Genomic DNA, 23,792 nt, shown 5'->3' on the forward strand with positions numbered 1-23,792 from the left:
TTTTCTCATTTCAAAATCATTTTCAGTGCTCTCTGACCATGTTCCAAGGTACTTGAAGTTTTTGACAACTTTGAGCAGAGTCCTAGCAAGTATTTTCATTGCAATTGGATAGTTATGATTGAAGGCTTGTATCTATTTTCTTGGCATTACAATACAAACCCACGAATCGCGCTTCCTCTTCCAGTTGACTTAGTACTTCTTGGGCTTGACCAATTTCCTCAGTAATGCTAGGTCATCAGCAAAATCAAGACCAGTAATAACAATTGGTTGGACACGCTTGCTCTTTTGTCTATGCAGATAAAAACCAAGCTCCTCGTCTCTCCCATTAAGTGTCTTTATTAGAATATAGTCAAGTACTATGGCAAAGAGGTAAGGTGATAATGTGTTTCCTTGTAAGACTCCAGCAATGATATTGAAAAATTCTGTTTCTCCGTCTAGTGTTATTACTCTTGCGTTCTCATAGCTATTGCTTGGAGTAGATTTGGTGGAACATCCTAAGCTTTCATCATCATGCCTCTGTGTATTAAATCAAACGCCTTCTGAAAATGTACAAAAATAATGATTGCTTTCCTGTTATGGCTTTTCACTCCTATCAATCGCCATAGCATGAGAATATGAGCAACTGTTGAACGTCCAAGTCTGAAACCATTTTGGTTTGGACGATGATGTGTATCCATTTTTGGTTGTATTCTGTTTAGAATCATTTTGTTGACAAGTTTTAAGACCATTGATGATAAACTTATGCCTTAATAATTTGGAGTTCAGCTCAGATCTCCTTTCTTTGGCCATCAGTAATTGTAGGTTTTTCAGAATTTTATATTTTTAAATATTTTTAAGATGTGTTTTGAGCCTTGTTTAGCTCTTTTCAGATATTTTTTTTTTATATAAAAGTTTTTTAGTTAAAAGTTTATGGAATTTCCTTTTGGAAAACATCTTATTTCTGCTAGCACAATGTGCTTCTGAAAGAAATGCCAATATGAGACTTAATATATATAACAGTTTACTATTGATATTAAGAGCTTCATATTCTTCAGCGTACCCCAGCAGAGACCAATTTCTTGAAACGAAGAAAAATACAACTGAAACTAGCTCCCATACTTACAAAGCTGTTTAAATGTCATCTTAAAGAGAAGTGCTTCTCAACACATTGGAAAACTTCAGTTTGGCCCTGTATTTAAAAAGATTCTGAAGATCAGTCATCTGCCACTCAGTACAGACCAATTAGTCTTCCTTATATCATGAGTAAGTTGCTGGAATCCGTGATAAATACAGAAGTCGTCAACCACCTCAGCAAAAATAACCTACTCAATGACATGCAATATGGTTTCTGTTCTGCTAGATCTATAGCTGATGTGCAAACTGTAATATTGCACAGGATTAGTGAATCTGTCAAGGGTTTTGTTTCAAGGGCAATAGCTTAACATATCAAAGGCTTTTGATAGGTATAGCATGAAGGTCTGCTTCAAGATAACCAGCTACAGAATAGCTAGAGATGTCTTCAACTATTAAATCTTTATCACTGATAGACTTATAAGAGTAGTCGATGAGCAGAAATCAGAAACTCTTAGTATCCATGCTAGCATCCCTCAGAGTTCCATGCTGGGTCCTACTATCTTCCCGATGTTAAATGATCTCCCAAATCACATTCTTAGATCATTTGTAGACATTTATGCAGATAACACCACAATCTATGACAATACTTCTAAGGCCAGCAATTACCAAGATCTTTTCTGATTTTCTTTCTTCAGATCTTGAGTATGTAGTGTAATGGGGAAAAAGGTGGTTGGTTAATTTTAATGCAGACAAAACCAAGCTTCTCTCTTTTCATCATAATTGCGCTGACCCCCATCAAACCCCAATTGACATGAATGGCTTTTGCCTTGGGGAAGCAATGTCCTGACTTCTGGGATTAACCTTCACTCCTAATCTGGAATGAAACGTATACATCAAATTTGTTGCCAAAATTGTTGGAAAAATGGTTGGATCATTCTACCGCTCCAGTAGGTGTCTTGCTGCCAATGCAATTCTTTATCTGTATACATCCTAAAATGGAATACTGTTGCCACATCTGGCCAAGAGCTGCTCGGCATACCCTATCCTGCCTTGATAGAGTTCAAAACCGGCTTTGAAACCAAGGTGATGCCCTTTGCTTTTTTCTACAACCTCTTTCCCCACAGAAGGGACATTGTGAGCCTGTCTCTGCTCCATTGTTATTTTTATGGCAAGTGCTCATCTGAGCTCCAATCTATGGTTCCTTCTTGCTAGACTTTCAAAAATATTCAACAAGCTATAATCACTATCAACTTGGCCTTTTGGTCAAGATCAAAGTGGTCGAACTCTTGTCCTCGCTCCTTTGGGACAGAGGAAGACACTGGGTGAGCAGACAGGTGTGTATTCAACGTCCGTGTGAGGGAGGCTTGGGAATGCCAGACTTGAAGCGTCATCGAGATGCTGAGAGGCTGGCCTTCCTGAATCACTATATGCAAGATGACCAACCATGGAACCCCGTGGTTACTGCCGCCTTCCCCGACCTCGTTCTCGACCCTTCTATCGAGAGCCGTCGCAGGCCGCGGGGAGAATCTGCCTACATGAAAGAGTGCCGAGCCGCGCTAAAAAGACTACCAAGGTCCAGCGACCTTGTGACTGCTACCCATAGGGAACTCCACAGGGATCTAGTGAAGGGGGCCGCCAACGACCCGCTTTGCACGCGTTTGGGTTGGCAGCAGAGTGAGATCTGCTCCGCGTGGAGCTGAGCGCCAGGTTCGAGTCATCTGAACAATTCGGAGTTCTTTCTGATCTGGTGATTGGCCAGAAATGCACTTCCACTCAACAACATACAATGTAGTTCTGGGTTTTTGGAGTTGCCTGATTGTTCCCATTGTGGGACAACAGCCGTAGAAACTACTGATCACGCTTTCTTCGATTACCGCAAACTCCTCCAGTACTGGTCGTATGTCAGCGAAGTGACGGGTTTCATTGATCCTGAGCATCCTCACCCAATTACTGTATCCAATGTTGTGGACAATGTGAGGCCGCTGTGGGACCGGGAAAGACAAATGGTCTACGTTACGATCCTAGCCATGGCGAGAATGGTGATTTGGACGTCGCGTCTGCAAGGTTGCCCGGGGGGGGGGGGTCTTTTTCTGATCAAGATCTGATCGCTTTCTTTAAACACCAACTACGGGTGAAGATCAGATGTGATAGAAGAAGGCAGCATCGCACAGCATTTGACAAAAGATGGATACATGTGGCAAGTCTGTGTGTATGAAGAGGAGCCAAATTTGAATACGTGTTCCCCGCCTAGGTGTGGAACGCGCAGTTCCGTAAAGTAAAATTAAACAAGTAGCCTCTCAGCTAGCTGAGTGTGTGTTCCATCCCTCCCCAATTAGGAAGCCTCCAAGATCCCCATCCCCTCTTACTTGCAATTTTTGTTTTAACCCCTTCCTCTAAATTTTACCCATCTTGGAGAGAAAGAAATACAAACTAACCCTGATCCCTTACCCACAAAATTTTCTTTTCTCTATTCACCCCCATCTAGAGGGCATCCCCACCTAGAGACTGACCCACAGAAGCAAGGTTCCTTTTACAAACTTAGTGGAACGGGCAGTCTATTAACTAGACGGGGGTCGGGAGGGTCCTACTAATCACCTTTTGTTTTTTTCTTCCCCCCGCCCTCGACATAAATGAATTATTGTACCATTTTATTGTTATCTTTTTTGTTTTTACACGTCAATAAAAAATGTTTTAAAAACTGGGAGTTAAGTAGGACGTCCCCCAATATGAAAGAGTGAATGTGGTATTATGGTGAAAGATACTAGCTGGGAGAAATTTTTGATTTTGTTTAGTTCTGGAGTGACAAGGATGACCAACGACCACCACACAATCCCCCCTTTTGAGTTGGCCATGTGCCCAAGTTTTTTGTTCATCGTTGATTTTGACTGTATTTTTAACATGAATAAAAGATTTAATATCTCAAAGTGTAGTATCTGTTCTTCAGATGCTGCATTTCCATTTCTTGTTCTATTTCAGTGAAGGAGCAGTCCTTCACGACTGAGACAATTTTTTATTTTTGTACCTTTTCTCCACGTTAAAAACGACCCTGGTGTCTAACTCTGTCCCATGGGGAGGCATTGTAAATAGGTACAATCACTACCAACAATTTCTTCCATTCTATCTGTGCCTAGATCTAAATGCAAATTCCATGAACAAAGCTTCCCTAGGACTGCCCGCCTCTGGAACACCATTCTACTGGCCTGTTTCCTATCCGACCTTACGCTTATTAATCTTCATCCTTGAGTGGCCTCCCCTTCAGGCCTTGATGAGTGGCGACTCCCTTGTAAAAGGCAAAGCAAAAACGTCAGAGGGACTGAAAAAAAAAGGGGGGGGGGGCTTGTCCAAAACGCCACTGCCCCTATGATGGGGGAAAAAAAAAAAAAAAAATAATTGTATGATGCAAATTTCCATGACAGAAACAAAATAACACATCATGGATATGGTTAAAAAAGTCTATCTAATAGGTCCCACTTTGACAACTAAGCTCCGACCCCTGTCCTATCACTGCAATGTTGCATTTGTGCCTGTTTAACAAGTATTTTAATGGAATGCATTATGATGAACTCATTGCACTTGTGCCCCTTCGACATACATATCCCCAACAAATCCACTTAGCAACAAAGTCACACCCTTTCACTGTTGGGGTCCCTAAATGCCACAAAGCTTTGTGCGTTCTATCCCAACCATTATCAATGAACCAGAGGTCATCTCGTCAGCATCAGACAAGGCCAAACTATTTGCCAAGAACTTTGCAGCTAATTCTACCCTATGCGACGAAGGCCATCAACTCCCCATATTTCCTCCTATAACACAGAACACGCTAGGTAACAAATATCTGTGCAGGAGGTTGCCAATCTAATCAAGAACCTTGATTCCAGTAAAGCAACTGGCCCGGACGCCATCCCAATTATAGTGTTAAAAAAGCTTCAACCAGAATTTAAGAACTCAGGTGATAAGTCATCTCCCTCTCAATACAGACCAATAAGTCTCCTGAGTAAGTTGCTGGAATCCATATTAAATAGAGAAATAGTCAACCACCTCAGCAGAAATAACCTTAGTGACACGCAATATGGTTTCCGTTCTGCAAGATCTACCGCAGATGTGCTAATGGTTATATCTCATAGGATCAGTGAATCTCTTGACAAAGGCTTCCTTTCTAGGACAATTGCTCTTGACATATCAAAGGCCTTCAACAAAGTATGGCATAAAGGCCTACTTCACAAGATTTCCAGCTACGGTATAACTGGAAATGTTTTCTCTATCATTAAATCATTTCTCTCTGATAGGCTCATAAGAGTAGTGGTCGATGGACAAAAATCAGAGGCCTGCAGTATTAATGCTGGAGTCCCGCAAGGGTCCATCTTGGGCCCAACTTTCTTCCTGATCTACATCAATGATCTCCCTTAACACTTAAATCATTCGTTGACATCTATGCTGATGACACGACCATCTACGGCAACACATCAAAGGCTGTAAATGACAAAGTTCTCTCCGATTCTCTCTCCTCTGATCTCGAGCGCGTGGTTCAGTGGGGGAAGACGTGGCTGGTTACCTTTAATGCATCTAAAACCAAACTCCTATCTTTACATCATCAACGCTCTGATCCCCAGCTGGCATCAATTGAAATGGATGGCTCTCGTCTAGGAGAAGCCCCATGTTTTGACAAGCTTCTGGGCTTGACCTTTACTCCTGATCTGAAATGGAACACATACATCAAGTCTGTTGCCAAGGTCGCTGGAAAGATGGTGGGATCCTTCTACCGCTCCAGAAGATATCTCACTACTGATGCAATTCTCTATCTATATAAAAGCCAAGTATGTCCAAGGATTGAATACTGCTGCCATATCTGGGCAGGAGCTGCTAAAAACAGCCTATCCTGCCTTGACAGAGTACAAAATAGACTTCATGGTTTAGTGGGGGATGCCCTTTTCTCTTCCCTGCAACCTCTCTCCCACAGAAGAGACGTTGCGAGCCTATCTTTGTTTTATCGTTATTTCCATGGCAAATGCTAGTCTGAGCTCCAATCTCTGGTCCCCCCTCGCCAATCTTTTACGAAAAACACCCGTCTAGCTGAATCCACTGTCAAAAATTTTCCCCACTCTTTATCTGTGCCTAAATCAAAACGTAGATACCATGAACAAAGCTTCTTTCTTAGAACTGCATGCCTGTGGAACTGTTCCGTCTGCCTGCTTCCCACCTGACTACAACCTGGATGTCTTCAAGTCCAACGTAAACAAATTCCTGATGAACCGCCCCCTTAAGTAGACACTTTATCAAATCCTCACACTAGCGTACTGTACTTGCAATAACCCTTATTCCTGAGTGGCTTCCGGGCCTTGATAAGTGGTGACCACCTTGTAAAAAAAACTAATAGTTTCTTCCCTCAAACAGCTAGACTTCAGAATTCCATTTCCACTACCTACTTCCCTGACTGTATGATATGCTCAAGTTTAAATGTAATGTAAACCAATATCTTGTTAATCTTTCCTAGGCAGGCTTCCAAATACCCCCTTACATCAAAGTGATAATGTGCCTTGTTAGGGGTGAATGGGAATAAAAAAAAGGGGGGGGGTACTTGCAAATACATGCATCATTATGCATCTGTATAAGTGGTCCTAATTTCCAAGGGCAAAATATTCGAGTTTTGTGAGCTACCTTCTGCAAATGCTTTTATTCCGGTATTCTTAATCTAAGCAGAGTTGAATCAACTTCAGTTAACTTTGCAAACATGCGCTTCAAATGCTCCTTGGATACTATCGTATTTGGATGTCTTTCAATGAAATCTTATATTTTTACATATGATAAATATTTAGTTCCCAAGACATTCCTACACTATCAAACTTCAGAAAATTAGAATTTGAACAGAATCTGAGGAAAGTAAAAAGCTTTTAAAAGATTAAAAATTAGTTTTCAAAATTCTAAGTGATCAGTTAATGATTTACTGTAATAAAAAATTCTAAATGCAAATAATTTAATAGAAATTTGGAATATTTTCAGTATTTTTTTTTTTAAATCAAATTAAAAAAATTCACTTATAAAGAGAAAGGGAAATTAAATATATTGTGTTTAGATAATTGACAATGATAAAGGATTATAATCCCCACCTTTCATTTTTCTTCCCCTCATGGAATTCAGGATTTTTAATTACCAACTAGATAAGCCATAAATGATTTGGTCAGTATATTAAATATCGAATCCTTCAAAAATTATATATACACAAAACTTGAAACTGGATGACATCATACAGAATAAGATGATAGCTTTATGCCATTATCCATCTCTTTGCGAGTCATTCAGTGTACACCATGAAAAGATACCAACATAAGTTTTAATAGTATATAGATAAAAAAAATTTGTTTTAATAGTTTGTTCAAGAAAATTGTCTCCAGTACTTTCTTTGATAGTATCACTTAAATTTAGACCGTTTAAAGTGCATATTTTTGTTTATTGTTTGATGAAATATCAACCGTTGTTTATTTGTAATTGTAAAAATTAAATTTTGTATTTTTAATCAAAATATTTATTTGAAAAGTAAACTTAATTTTTAAGTGACTGTCACTTATATTTTCTGAAGAAATATTCTTTTTTACTGTTTTAACTTAAATTTTATCTTAATTTATGTTAAAATATAGTAATGTTCTAGTTTACAATAAAAATAGAAGTAACACATCTTCAACATATTCTAAATCTAAAACCATATTAATTTGTACGCCATACACATCTATCCAAATTATGATAAGGTTTCAAATTAGTTTTCCAATAGGTTTTAGTTTATTTAAATGTAGTATACACCCATTGTTAAATGACGGATATTTTATTGCTGATCTTAAATTGAAGTAAATCAAAGGGCAAGTAAAGAGGATCCTAATCAAAACAATATTTGGAGTCTGGTTAAATGGAGGTCTTTACTATAATTGTGAACAATTTTTTAATATGAAAATAGAAGAAAAAATGAAATATTAAGAGCAAGGAACCAGACTGCCAATTAACTTAAGAGATTGGAGGACAAAGTTTTCTTGCAAACAATGTTCTTAAATAGCAACACAGTGTAAATTGTTTAAATTTTTTTATATTCATTTTTCACCCCAAACAAGGCATATGTCCTATCAGGGACATAAATTGCAGGGATACTATATAGGGAGTTGAGCAGCAAGATGTCTGTTCACATTGCACTTAACTTCTACATGTCAGTACAGTTGGGAAAGCAGGAAGCCAGTGCCAAAGTCTAGCAGTTCTAGGGAAGAAACAGCAGAAGGCCTTCTTACATCTAGGGATTTCTGTGTAGGAGTGGGATTTTGCTGCTTGTCAGGTTTGTTGGCAGAGGGGGGGGTATTTATGTTGAGGAGGTACAAAGGCTTGTAGTTCATCGGAGCATCCACCATTAAATACTGATAAACAATTCTGATGGATCATAGCTGTACATTGATTATTAAATATTAAAGTAGTGCTAATTTAGATACCATTATTTCTAAATGATTATTTACATAACTAGAGATGGAACGCCTTTTTGAGTTCTGTAGATTTAATGTTATTACTAAATTGAAATTAATAAAACAATTTAGTAGCATAAGAAATTTTCTACAGAGTTTTAGTTTGTGTGTGTATATATATATATATATATATATATATATTATATATAGATATATATATTATACAAAGAATGACATTGAGTTATAATATCTATAAGTGGAGAAAATCGGATCTTTGTTTAAAAAATTTTTACCATTGCTTTGAAAATAGGTAAAATAATTTTACATTGAAAAATGAACTCCATAACTACATGGAATTTTCTCATTGAATTTTAAATTTGTTTATTGTAAGGTTCATTGGGTTGGAGGTGGGGTAGCTACTCTACATGAATTTAGTTTATGGTAACTTTCTTTTACCGATGTCATTAAAATATATTCCATTTTAATTCTTGGTTATTATATTTCAAGCACTAAATTATATAATTATCTATTATACTAAAAAGCAGTGTTCAACATTTGTTTCTTTCCCATTTAGATGCTAAAATAGGCCTTAGTTTTGCAATTGAATTCTAGAGAGAAAAAAAAAATATTATCTATTAGCTACAATTTGCAATTAACTCAAATATCCCATCTCTAAATTTTTATCATTCTTCCTCCTATTGTATATGGATTCGGCCACTTTAATAGTTTTTATTGTGCCGGAACATTTAGAGAAATAATCACTCTTTTCAGTTAATTTACATTGTGATTAGAATTGGGATAATTAATTAGAATAATCTAAGCATTTTGGGGTATCGGAAAGATTAGCTTAATTTCAGATTTCAAAAACGAATCCTTAATTTTGTTTAACATTTAACTTCCATTGCTAGTACTATACAATAAATATTTCATTTTAATACTAGTAAAACCTAAATCTATAGATCATAATGAATTTTGGTAAAAATATGAGAAGTGGATATATATATATACATATATATATATATATATATATATATATATATATACACACACACACACATACATACATACTGGTAGCCAGATTGAATATTGAAATGCTCATATCTGGTTCTATGGACAAAATTACATGGAAATTTGCAGGGTTTTTGAAGATTATAATACTATTCTATAGTTAAAACTGTATGACAATTGGTAAAAAAAAAAAAAAAAAAAAAAAAAAAAAAAAAAAAACCTATATTTTCAAACCAATAAAATATGACCAAATTTGCCTATTTGTGTATATATATATATATATATATATATATATATATATATATATATATATATATATATATATAGTATTCTGCACGCCAACTTCAATTTTGCTGCTTCAATGGTCTCCTCTGTTGCCTTGCCAGACCACTCAGGTTCCATCAGTCTTTGACAGACCATGGATACCCATGAAGGGGTGCCTGTGCATGAAATTTTTGTGGCAAGAGGTGCGCAATCTCAAACCACAGTCGACATAGTTAAATACCAGTAGCAAGTGAAGTGAATGTATAGGACAACTGGAAACAAATGCCGGGATAAGCGGAGAGCACAAACAGCGCCTAGAATTTCCAAATGGTCACTAACCAGGCTCAATGTTGCTTAACTTTGGTGATCTGATGAAAACCGGTGTGTCAACGCAATTATGCCATATAAATTCCGGACCACTAATTTACAAGTGAAATTGTGTGTGTGTGTGTTTGTGTAAGTTTTCCTACCAAACTACTGTCAATTTTCAGTCTACAGACTCGCGATTTGACATAAGGGGTATTGAGATTTGGGAAAATCTTTTTAATCCGTTTTCGGACAAAAAAATTGGCTTTCAAAGTTCAAAGATTTGACCTTTGAAAACTCTTTGAAACTCCGCCACCACTTTTGGGTCTAAACACTTGAAATTTTAGATGTAGGTTACTTGGACATGTATCAAACTTTTTAATTTGATTTGAGCCAAAAACAAGAAATGTTAAGGGGTCAAAATTGACGTTAACAAAAAAAAAAAAAAAAATGACCTCTGCGGTCTACCAAATTACTCAGCCAATTTCTGGTCTAAACATTTGAAATTTTACATAAAGTATATTCAGACATAGGGCAAGCTTTTTTTTCTTTTTTTTTTTTTTAATCAGTTTTTAGCTGAATATTTGGCTGCCAACAGGTCAAAGTTCAAAAGATTTTACCTTTACGGTCTCTAGCAAACTATGCAGCCAATTTTGGGTCTAAACATTTGAAATTTTACATAAAGGATATTCAGAAATGCAAAGTTTTTAATCAGTTTTGGGGCAAAAATTTGGCTGCCAAGAGGTCAAAGTTCAAAGAGTTGACATTTGTAGACTCTACCAAACTCCTTCACCAATTTTGCATCTAAACACTTGAAATTTTAGATGTAGGTTACCTGGACAGGAGTCAAACTTGTATGTATGTATATATATGTATGTATGTATATATATATATATATATATATATATATATATATATATACACACACACAAAGTTATGAATAGTACATAGGGCCCGAGCAAAGCCAGGCTGAACTATTCTTAATACATAAAGAGAAAACATTAAGAGAGTAAAAAAAAAAAAAAAAAAAATATCTTCATTTGAAATTAGATGCAAACCCTCAGCTAAACCAGCCTCTTCCCAGTAAGTTTCTTTTTTTTCTTTTAATAAATTTTTTTTTTCAGTAACCTTGGTTAAGTGAGTCACTAATGATTATCCCTATGTTTTCCTAACTTAGGTTTTCCCAGAGTTCTGAGATGCTTTGATTATTAATTGCCTCAGTCATTATCTTTATGATATGGTCATTTAAACTGTATCATTATTTCTGTTTTGCATTCAAGTTATGCACTTTTGCACAATTTAAAACGTTTTGCTGATTTCTTTATCAATTGAGAATTATAGTGTATGATATTCTTCAAGTGAGGCCATGAGTATAATTGCAAAGCCTTTTTAAATTTTTGATGGGAAGCAAGATTTTTCATAGAATTAAGGGACCTGGCTGAAATGTGTCACCTCGCATTTTTACATATTTATTGAATCTCGCAGGAAAGTGGTACACCACTTCAAAACTGCATAATTATTTCAAAACAGTTTTGGTTATTTTGAAATATTTCAGATTCATTTTATGTTTGTTTCACATTTGTGACCCTATGATATGGGTTGGTTGCAGTTTATTGTGTAAAAAAAAAAAAAAAAAAAAAAAAATATATATATATATATATATATATATATATATATATATATATATACGTTGAAAAAAAATACTTAATGCTCTTCATGATGGTGATTCTTAAACTCTTAATATAGATGGCCCTATGCAACTTGGTCATTTTTCTCATTTTTTTCTAAATGCGTAAAATACTTCATAAAATCTGATTATATATATATATATATATATATATATATAATGAGATTTCACTTGAAACAAGGCACAGGGCCACTTATTCATGAGGAGCTACTATTTATGGAGTTGGGCAGCAAGACGTCTGTTCACATTACACTTGAATTTCTGCATGTCAGTACAGTCAAGGAATTCCCGAGTGCAGTAGTCCAAGAAAAAGAAAGCTATTAGTAAAAGGCTTTATGGCATCTTTTCATTTTGCTGATGGGACAGAGGTTAGAGTTTAGTTGATAGTTCAGAACCTATTAGGTTGGTGAATCTTTTTTTTTTTTTTTTTTTTTTTTAACCCTGTTTAGGAGTGAGAGACGAGTGGAAAATGCACCAGCCCAGATGTGGCAACAATACTCCATGCATGGGTGAACCTTGATCAACTCCATGCATGCAGCTTTGAGGAAATAGATAGAAAACACTTCAAGTGGCACATTTCACCCTGGTTTATCATTAATTTATAACATGAAATTAGAAACATTTACAGTTTTAAAAAATGATGAATTCAAATAAAATTTTGTCAACTACCAACTTACTGAAAATTGATTTTGTTTTAAAATACATCTTTAGTTGGCTTACTATAATCACTCAATTACAGGGAAAAACATTTAAGAAAAAAAAGATCTACTTGTGCAAAACATGCACCTTCACAGCTGTATTTTTACTTTTGCAAAAATGTACAAATTTTTACAGTAATATAAAAAAAGCTAAATATTTAGAAATTAAAAAAAATAAGGAACAGTTCCTTATCTCATTGTGATATTACACATCAAACATGTATGCAAACTAGATATCGGGTTTGTATTACTGTACACAGATTCGAAAAAGTTATCAAAAAACGAATATGTAACAAATAAATGTTATCAAAGGCAACATAAGTTACTTTTCTACCTAACTGGATAATTTTCCAAGTGTTTTTATTTAATGTAACATTCAGTTCGAAAAACAGTGTTTACTGATGTATTGGAAAATTAAAAATGACACCCAACTCTCTCTTTGACACAGTAAGTTTGGGAAAAGGAGTTAAAAATAAAAAAAACTAGACAAAATACAGTTAGAAACTTGTTCAGTGTTACCGTGACATGGGCTGACATAGTCGGAGGGTTTATTTTTTATTTAAATGTATGAATGGTTTATTTTTAAATAAAATAAGCACTATATTAGCATTCATTTATTGTAAAAAAAAAATTAAAAAAAAAGAAAAAAAAAATCATCTGATAATTTTCTAAGTTTTCATGGATTCTTCCAACCTCCAAATATTAGTCTACAAATTTTCAATGTAGAAAAAAGTGGGAGCTATGACCCAATAAGTACTTTAGTCAGGTCTAGTAAATAAAACATTTTTTTCATAAATTGGATGGGGGTTGGGTGGAGGTGTTAGGAAATCTTTTCCATCATCATACAAATAAAGCATCGAAATGAAAAATAGTCGCACAAGAAGATTACAGGCCATAATTCGATTCAAAAGTTTCTAAAACTTTTTTTTTTTTTTTAATTGTTGGGGTTATTTTACTACCTGCCTTAAAAAAAATCCGTTCTTCAAACTGGAAAATTATGAATTCGAACTATTGATCCTCGGCCCCAAAATGAAAGATTAGTCCATTCCAGTAATGATCCGGGTTATGTTAATTTTGGTATGTGAGTTTGGTTCTGTGCACTTCTAGGGGGTCCAACCCCTCCTTCCAAGGCTTTGCCTTCTCTCTTTGATAAAGGGTTAGTTTATTGTTAATTGCTTTGAGGCGCCCTTACCGAGGAAGATCTACAGGGCTACCCATGTACTTTTAGCAGGTCAGAGTACCCTTCCTCTGACTTTTTCATAAAGATAGCAACTATTTTTTTCTGTCGAATATTTCAGCGTTAAACATAACTAAACTGTAGCTATAAATAAAATTAGTTATAACTTAGTGTTTATTTTATTTTTACTAAAATAGTTTGAAAGTAATACTGACGTGATTTTCACTAAATAATTTACATGATCGAAATAGGATTTAACTTATACAATTAAACCATTAAAACAAGTGTCTGTGCGAAACTATTAAATGTTGAAAATTTCTGGCTATAATTAAAATTTATAGACTAACGTTCGAAATTTGCGTCCAAGTTAAACAGTTCACGCCTAATCTATAAAATTAGCAAATATTCAATCTTTACATTGCAGCAAGTTTAGACATGAATTGACAATTTAACGAATAAGGAGCAAGGGTTGGAGTATTCAGCCCTTCGGGGGGGGGGGGTCACTCTAGAAGGGTAAAAAAAAATTGGTTGAAAACAAACCCGTCGACATTCTTCGGGGCTGGCGCTTCAGGCAACCAACAACCTTTTGAACGAGGAACTTGCCGGAGATAACGTCCTAGGACCGAACCGAACTAACTAAAGACTATTCTGAAGCATGAAATGAGAAAAGTTGTATCATCGGTCTTTAAAAGTTTTTTTTTTTTTTTTTTTTTACGTAACCGAGTTTGATTTGGAACATTTTATTACCTTTCATCAAAATTTTTTTCTCTCTGTGGAGGGAGGGAGGGGGGGAGAGGCTTACACCCAATCAATAAAGCAAAAATGCGCAAGTACTCCGATGGCCAAACTCTTAGAATCTGTGCAAGTTTTATTTTACTATAACGTCACATGTCTATAAACTGCCATATGTCTATAAACTCAAAGAAATTAAAATTGCGACATTCTTAAATTTAACAAATGAGAAAATTAAATTCTTGAATCAACTTTTTAACGCTTATTCAGATTACTTTTAATTGCCGCCGTAAATTCTAAAGAAAACAATGCTCTGTATGATGTACGACGTACTTGTTACAGAACGAAGACGTCATATTCCAAAAATCAAAAATCGATCATTCAAATAGTTTTAAATAAAAAATAAAAATTAACGCTTTTTAACGATTTTACTACTACAATGCATTGAACGCAAGGCTTATTTTTCACCTCAACACTTCGATTTCAGTTATCCCCTTATATATATATTTCATAGAACTTAATAATGGCCGATGAAAACATTACTACTCGCTTAGTCGTAAAATTTGGTTTTCTTGAATAAAAAACAAAAAACACTTGATCAAATTACGTAATTTTTGGAATATTCCATCTTCGTTGTGACTGGTATGTAAAGTGACTTCTGTATTTTATTTACTTTTAATTGCCACCATAAGTGCCGATCTAAGTATACTTTTTTTTCTGAAAATATTAATTGTAAAATAGATTCAAGTTATTCCTAGAAGCGTGCACTCCGACCTTTTTTATTATTATTTTCCATATAAAAACCTATTTTGCAATTGTCAGTCTACAATACAAATTTGACAATCTTTTTATAAGAAGGTATTGTCGCTCGCTCAGTCGCTCAGTCGCTCACCCAGGTTAAAAGAGTTACCGTCATTATACGTGTACTTTACACCAATATATAACGACAACTCCTTTAGTAAAAACTACTTGTTATTAAAATACACTCAGCTTTAGCCATGCCAAAAATTTGATTATTTAAAAAGGAAATTGATAATTGTTCTCACTATATTTCGATAACAATTAGCTTTTTTTGTTGTTTATTTATTTTTTTTTTTTTTGTTACATAACTTAACGCGTGTCGCCATATTGCTTGAAACTACGGGAGATCAAAACTTCGCTTATTATAGATCAGATTTTGTGCTACCGTAGTTTGATAGGCACACTCATCAAAATACAAATATTCTGATAGCGCTTCTTGCCTATTATAGTAGTTAGAATTTAGAAGACTAAGACGTATGGGTTCTTTAAAATTTGGCACATTAGTTCCTATTTTAGTCACGTAAATTAAACAAAAAAAAAAAGGTTAATTTATTAAAAGCAAGTTACTTTAACTTTATATAATACTGTCAGGCAAAGGTCCTATGTCGAAATAAATAAACATGGCCAACAAAGTGTTACATGACATTTTATATGTCAAATGCAACCTCGGGAAGAAAACAATACGTTTTGTAAACAAATAAGTGCTTATGCATGTTTTTTTTTTTTTTTTTGTTTTTTTTAACGTAGTTTCAGATTAAATTTAATTTTTACGATATGTTTATGTTAGGTGAAAGTACAAAATAGTTACAAAACACCCTCCCATGTTAAGAATGGGTTTCTAAATAACATTATTTCAGCGCAGTATGCACCAACAAAAAGTTTTCGGTATAGCGTTCTAGCAAGTGCAGTTTTCTATATATTTTTTGTTAAATGTTTTTATAAAAAAGAAACAAAAATATATAGAAAACTGCGCTTTTAATTTTTGATTGTAAACAACTTGTCTGGATTTCACGTCCTAGATTTTCGTATGAAACAAATGAATCTTAATTTTTTTTTTTTTTTTTTTTTTTTACTTTACTCAATGTTGACTTAAGTGGGAAAACAAAATTCTTGATAACAAATAAAAATAAATTACATTTGTAAAGTGGACACCCTAGAAATTTTGGAAGAAAAATTTAGAATCGAAAGTGGGATCAGTTTGTAAATTTAATATAAAATGTCCCCTTCTTTTCAGACTAAGCTAACTTTTTCGATATGAAAAATAAATTCAATGAGAGCTCATATGATCTTGCCAGTTGGACTTGGGGTTAATGGCAAAAAATTAGCCTTAAAAGTTCTAAGAAATGGGAGCTGATTTTATGCTAAATATAAAATGTTTCGTACATTTTTCGCTTATTTCGAAATTTCTCAATTACTAATTGTCGAAGTCTGTCCATGCAGATTTCTACAAATTTACATTTTTCATTATATAAGCCCGACCATGCTTAAAAATAAATACTAGTTTACAAATAAATTTAAAACCAGGAAAAATTACTCAAGATATTTTTTTCTCAAATGTGTTGTCTGATGAAATCCTGTTTGCTGGGCAAGGATTTAAAAGGACATTCAAAAAGATTTTTTGAAATGGAATTGTCAATATCGACAAATGGGGGTGACAATTTTCGGTAGTTTCTTGATTATTGGTTGGAAATTTAATGAAAATGAGCTGTCAGTGATTAAACTTATCGTTAAACACAGGTCTTATATTTAAAAACATAAATAAAAACGTGCGTGCGCAATGTTTCCCCTTAAAAAAAAACTTTGAATTATTCCCCTTGATTTAATTACATATCGGCCATGTTTCTTTTCCGGTCGCCTTTTGTCGGCGTAAGAGATTTAACTCAATATCACATACCTTTTGTTTGTTTGTTTGGTAATATTTAATGGCTTGTTTTGCTAAAGCATGATTATAATTTTGAAAAGTTTGAGGACAATGAAATTATTTCAGTAAATTTATAATCCAGATATGAACCATTTTGCAAAAGCGAGAAAGAAAAACAAAACCCAAATACGAAGAAGAAATAATGGTTATTGTTCCACCTTTTTCGAAATTGAAGAAATTGATTAAAATGGAACGCAAAAAAATGTCATGAAACCTTATTTCTTTTTATAATTATGGATAAGACTTAATTTGGGGTATATTTTGCAATGGACAATTCTGTAGTAATAAAAATATTACGGAATTTTATACGAATAAAAATTCGGCAATTAGTAGAGTTTCCTTTATGGAAAAGAAATCCTTCATGATCGAGACAATTTTTACTTTTGTTCCTGTCTAGAGTGCTCCTTTTTGGTGGGGTGGGGGGAGTTTCCCCACATTAAACCCGACCTTGTGTCTAACTGCCCTCGTGGGGAGGTAAGTAAATAGGAACATTAAGTTATAGCAAGTTTTATCATGCACGTGAAACGCCGAATTGAAAAGTACAGGAAAGCTGCTATCTTCAAAACAAGTTGAAAAATAGACTACGAGCACTGAACTTATTTAAGGATAGGAAACATTTTAGAAAAATAGTTTCCTGTTCTTTAAAAAAGAACCCTCTTTACTTTTTATAAAAATGGCGACAATGCTTCTGGCCTAGTTTTTTTTTTTTTTTTTTTTTTTTGCGTTTTTCGTGGACGATACAAATTACTATAATTTTTCTTGTTAATCGAAATAATTTACGTGAATAAAATAGATCTTCCCGTTCATCTGGGATTTTGCTGATTGCACAATTTTTATATCAGGATGTGTGGATGGGAGAATTTTCGTAAAAACTAAAAATATTCATTCAATTACAAAATTAAAATAAGTACCGAGTTCGTTCCTATTTACTTGTCTACACACGAGGCAGAAGTTAGACATAAGGTCGATTTTTGATGTGAGGAAAATCCAACTAAAAAAAAAAAAAATTACCTCGGTCTGTAAGAATCTTTTTACTGACAAAAGACGAAGGACCACACTAGAAAACGCAGTGTTTGTCAATTGACTAGTTTTACAATGTTTAGAAGTAAATAACGAGAATTGTATTGGTAAATGCAATTCCATTAGATTGAAAGATGTGAGGTGGGGAGAGGGGTTTATTTCTAACTGGGCACATTCTTGACTCATGCATTCAACATGTTCAATTATCCATCAATTTCAATAACCGTAATGCCGCATTCACTCTGCCTTACAATTGTATCCCAAGCATTTTAGAATTTGTTCATTTATTCAATTTCTTTTGCAATTTGAAAGCTGAGCATGTGGCTTCAAAATCCCAAATAAAAATAAACATAAAATAGAATAAGGTGGGGTAGGTAGGTTAGTAAGGCTCTCCTAACCTTTTTCGGGGTAGAACGCCCACAGTTTTCGTTATTTTAGCCGGAAATAACGATGTCGTTATCAAATCTAAAAATATTAATGGGGGTGGCATTGATCTCTTCTGTTCTTCCAAGTCGGAGAAAAAGAAAAATATGTGGTTTGGTTCCGTAATTGACGTACAAGAGGGGAACAGGGGAGGATTAATCTGGAACCCGTAAAAAGAAAGTCGAAGTCATCTTTGACGACATACACTATTTCTTTAAATCATGAGCAAAAACCTCCCATATTTCGGATTGAAATTGCGGTGCTAGTGCAAGTGCACTTACTGATCCGTGCTATTTTCTTAAATCGTATTTCCAAGTTTAATTAAAGTTTTGTTTTTTTATTCAATTGTAAGGTTAGGTATAAAACACCCTCCCCATATTAAGAATGTCCTTTTAAATAACATTTCAGCACGGATCAATAAGTGCGCTAGTACCGAAATTGCAATCTTTTGCTTCAAAATAAAATTGTCTCGCTTCTATGAATATAATTCACTTTTCACCTTTTCTTAAATTATGCTTTAATCAGTCTTCATTCTTTTTTAAATATTGAAGTTTGAAATATAAGTTCGCAAATTTTTTGATAAAAAAACTCGCCAACGATTAAAACTACATTAGAAACCAGAAGACAAAACGGCGGACGCACACCACACGAGTGGATGGCCCCATAGCGACGGATCGACTCCTATGGTGTACACAGCACGTTATAGGGAGCGTTTATTAATCTGGAACGGAAAAAGAAAGAATTTTCGCATGTGCCCCCCCCCCCCCTCCCACCATTTATTTGGGTTTTTTTCCCTCGAACTTTGCGGTTTTCGGATTTTATGTATTTTTTTTTTTGGATGTTTGGGGGCGGGCAGAGATTATAGCTATTATTCAAAAATAACCTCCGACGAAAGAAAAAAAAAGGTGCTAGTGCAGAGAGTGATCCGCGCTATTTTTTAAATCGTATTTCCAAGTTTAAAGTTGTTTTTTTTATTCAATTGTAAGGTTGAAGTATAGAATAGGTACAAAACACCCTCCCCATGTTAAGAATGGCTTTTTAAATAACGTAATTATTTACGTCCGGCTGCACTAGTACCAAAAAAAGAAAAAAATTATTTCCTTTCTTTTCAGATTAATGACCGCTCCCTGAAACGCGTTGCGTACAACATCGGAGCCGATGCGTATTTCGCTATGAGGGTCTGTCTCACGCGTGTACGTCAGGCGCAAAACAACCAATTTCGATTCTTTGATATTAACACTTCGTTATCCAGTGTCATTTCACACAGACAAATTATAGCCAAAAAGAATTCACTGCATTCTGTGAAAAGCGAAATTCACTCTTCAGTTTGTCTTATACACGTTTTCATTTTATTCTCATTACATGCGACGACGTTTATCCCTAACTTTTCAATGCTATAAAAGTCACAAATACATTTCAGGACTCAAACTAAGCGAACTATTCAAACGGTCGCCATCATTCAACACATGAACATAAATCAGGGTTTGATATGACCATAAAATGACATTTAAGTAAAAATAAATGATCTGTTATAAGTTAGATTTTGTAGGACATAAGTGAGTGTAGGTAGCAGTAAGAAATAACACAGAACAACATATAGCTTAGGTTACATGAACTTGCATTGCCAACACTCAGATTTATTACAAACAGCAAGAACTTTGCGTAAAATTCATCTTTGAACGTATTAATCACAGATACTACGGCCAAAACAGTTTTAATCGATTAAAAAAGGGGGAGTAGGGAATATGCAAGTGAAAACTGACAAGCGAACTTGTTTTAGAACTTAGTAATGGGGTAATTGTGTGTGAGAGAGAGAGAGAAAACGAACATGGCATTTCTAATTAAACACAAAGGCCGCGGTTTATAATTAACAGAATTACTTATGGCAATGAGAAATTTTACAACTGACAAGAAATTAATTAACTCTTTCAACAACTTCAGGATACATTTGCATAGACAACTAAGATGTGTTCGTTGGATAAGACAACACAGAGCGTTGCCGGGAGTTGGTATTTTTGTTTGGGTTTCTGTTTTTTTTTTTGGGGGGGGGAGGTACTTATCTAGAATACGAACCGTGCTATTATTATTATTATTATGATTTTCAAGTTAAAAATTCAGTTTTTACAAACTAGATTTTTATGTGAAAGACAAAACGTCGTCCCGATATACCATTTCAGTACAGTCCGTATTCTGCATAACTACATTTTTTTTAATTCCGTTTTATCACTTTTGGGTAAACGTTATTGGCAAAATTTTAAAAGCAAATTATTTTTGTTTACCTACTCATACAGTACACTCAAGTTAATTTGTTCTTAATCAATGGAGGTGGGAGGAGAAACCTTTCTTTACTAAGGCAGTTTTATTTTTGCAATTGTCAGTGCTCCTTTTGGGGAGGGGGAACCCCCCCCCCACACACACACACACACACCACACATTAAAAACGACCTTGTGTCACATTTTGCTTTCGTGGAGAAGTAAATAAATACCTATTTATTTGAGACAGGCGTGTTAGCATTAAAGTTTCACATTTGTTAAGTAATAGTTACCTTTTAGGTACTAGTGCAAATAACGTTATTATTCAAAAAGCTATTCTTAACATGGGCGAGGGGAGGGTGTTTAGTGAGCACCACCTTTTATTATAAAATACTATCTACGAAATAGTTAATTTAAGGAAATGAATTATTAAACCGACTGGTACTTTTATGCAGTGAAGGTACTGGCTTAACGTTATTTAGAAAGCCATTTTTAACACAGGGAAAGAGAGGGTTCTGTACTTTCACTTAAAATAAAATAACGTAACACTTAAATTTAAGTTGAAAAATACTATACAAATAGCGCGATACCGTCTCTGCATAAGTTCTGGCTTATTTTTTTTTTTTAAATTGTAATTAAAAAACGAATTTTTAAAACAGGCCATTTTATTTTTTAAAGAAATGCATTTTTTTTAAATCAGATTAATAGTATAAAAAAAAAAAATGTCACGCCGAGCCTACAGACGAAATAAAAATTGTCGCATATTTTTATTTTTTTTATAAAAGACAAAGATGAAAGATTGCATGTTTACAAATTTAAGAAAAGGGGATAGGATGGTGCCATTAACAAACACGCTTACGAAACAGACTCCCTCCCCTCTCCAAATTGTCCTTCATAATAGAAAAGTTTTCAAAAGAAGGAGTGGTCACGGGGGGCAAATGGAAAAGTCAAACATCCTATTGACAGTAGATATACAATATAAACGATTATTAGTTTGGTTAAAATGACACTTTAAATAAATTGTGACTTTTTTTTTTTTTTTTTTTTTTGGTAAATCAGACGTGAATTTGCTGTTATTTTTTTCTTATGAGAACCTTCCTTCGGTTGTGTACGTTTTCAGCGTCCAAAATCTTTTTGAAAAATGTCATTCAATTACAATTATTTTTGTTTTTAATTTACACCATAATTAATATTGGTGCTTATGCATTTGTTACCGTGCTGAAATAAAGTTTAGAAAGCCATTCTTAGCATGGGGAGGGGGGAGGTGCTTTCTAACTATTCTCTACTTTCACTTAACAATTTAAAAAATATCGTAAGAAAAATTGAAAATATTATTTAAAAAAAAAAATAACGCGGCAACAAAAGTGCATAAGTACCTTAATAATCATTAAGATTATCGATTCTTTTTTATAAGGTTTTAATTTTAAATTTTATAAATCGATGAAGAGTTTTTTTTTATGTTTGTTTGTTTTTGTAACATTGAAGTTCGAAAACAGAATACCAAAGTTCTACGATATTAAATCTTTATGAATATTACATCAACTGCAATAATTTTAAAAACTAATCGTAGTAGAGAATGACGGAAAAGGGAATTTGGGACGCTGAAAACATTCACAACCGAATTTCTAGTGAAAAAGAAGAAAAAAGCTATTTTTATACAAAATTCGTTCATTCTGATCACCATTTTTTCTCCTCAACTCTTTGCCCCGAAAAGAAAAAAAAAAAAAAATTACGGCATTTTAGCGAAGAGAAAATTTAAATAAATGCAAAATCTACAGGCATAAAGATATATGAAGAAATGTCGAGGTTATTAGAAAGAAAATTAAATCCGAAAAAAAGTGTACAAAAAAAAAAAAAAAAAAATCTTGTCGAGTTGTTTAAGGAGGGTGTAAGAGGATTAAAATAGCGAGGTTATTTACAAGACAAAAAAAATACAGGGTAGTCGTAAGCTTTCGTATGACCGTTTTTATTTTTTGTCCCCTTAAAAATTTTGATAAACGGAAAGATAAGGAGACTCACCTTCACAATAAATGCAAGTTTAGTAAATATACGCCAGACTTGTTTGTGTGTAGATCGGCTGGATTTTTAGTCGTCGTCTGCCATCTTGGTATTCGTCGGCGTTTGGCTTCTGCTGTTTTTCCCGGCATGCACTATTCCACCGGAAGCGAAGGGGAGGAAATTAAAGCTTCTTGACACACATTGGAATCACCCTCTCGATTTTAACTGCAACTCACTCTCTCTTACAGCTGACTTGTACATAGCTCTCTCTCTCTCTTTTTCTCACGTTACCTTTCATATGTATACGTTGATGATAATTCTTTCCATGATCGCCAACGTATATCGAAAAAAATCGTGTCTTAAAAATAATTATTCCCATTTGAATTAAAATACACAGAATTAATCCGTCCCAAGGATAAGAAATTTGGCAGATGTTTAGTTTAAGCGGAAAAGGCAGAAAAAAAAAACAAGTTCAAATTACGCTCAACAATCACTAAAGAAAGATAAATACAGCAGTAATGACACGGAAATTGATAAATGTTAATCAAAACAATAAAATAAAAAAAATTTTAAAAAGTTGTACTCACCGCCTAAGCGAGTGCTAGCGTACGACGGGATGCATGCAAGGAGGAGGGAGAGGAGCAAGGCTACTACGTGTGTACACACATACACACACAATATGGTAACTAAAAAGAGGCAAAATTATGCACAATTAAAAGTGTTGAATGAACTTACTAAATGCTTTAAGTATTAATGTAACAGAAAGGACGAATAAAAATTTATAACGAATAAAATTGTAACCAACTTACCGTGGAGACGGGTGAGCAGCTAACGAAGGTGAGCTAGGAGGAGACAGGGAAAGAGGGCTGAAACAGCATAGCCTAGCAAACGACATACACACACAAACATACATTTTTTTTTCTTTGCGTTTTGTATGATTTTTTTTCGTGTTTTCATTTTGTTTTTGTTTTTTTTGTTTTCCTTTTATTTTTTTTTTGCGGGGGAGGCTTTTAATTTTTTA

General features: G+C 34.2%; 1 protein-coding gene across 1 annotated transcript in view; it reads right to left on the reverse strand.

Annotated features, from left to right (window-relative positions):
• LOC145243407 (uncharacterized) overlaps positions 1-23,000 on the reverse strand; it is a 41,829-nt gene extending 18,829 nt beyond the window's left edge. The window contains exon 1 of the mRNA XM_080106262.1: positions 22,793-23,000. The gene's annotated coding sequence lies outside the window, so the exon portion shown is untranslated. The remainder of the gene's footprint in view (positions 1-22,792) is intronic.
• Between the last annotated feature and the right edge of the window lie 792 nt (positions 23,001-23,792).

This window comes from Euprymna scolopes, chromosome 22 (genome assembly GCF_053919585.1).
Source record: "Euprymna scolopes isolate OS-2025 chromosome 22, ASM5391958v1, whole genome shotgun sequence".
NCBI classification, from domain to species: domain Eukaryota; kingdom Metazoa; phylum Mollusca; class Cephalopoda; order Sepiida; family Sepiolidae; genus Euprymna; species Euprymna scolopes.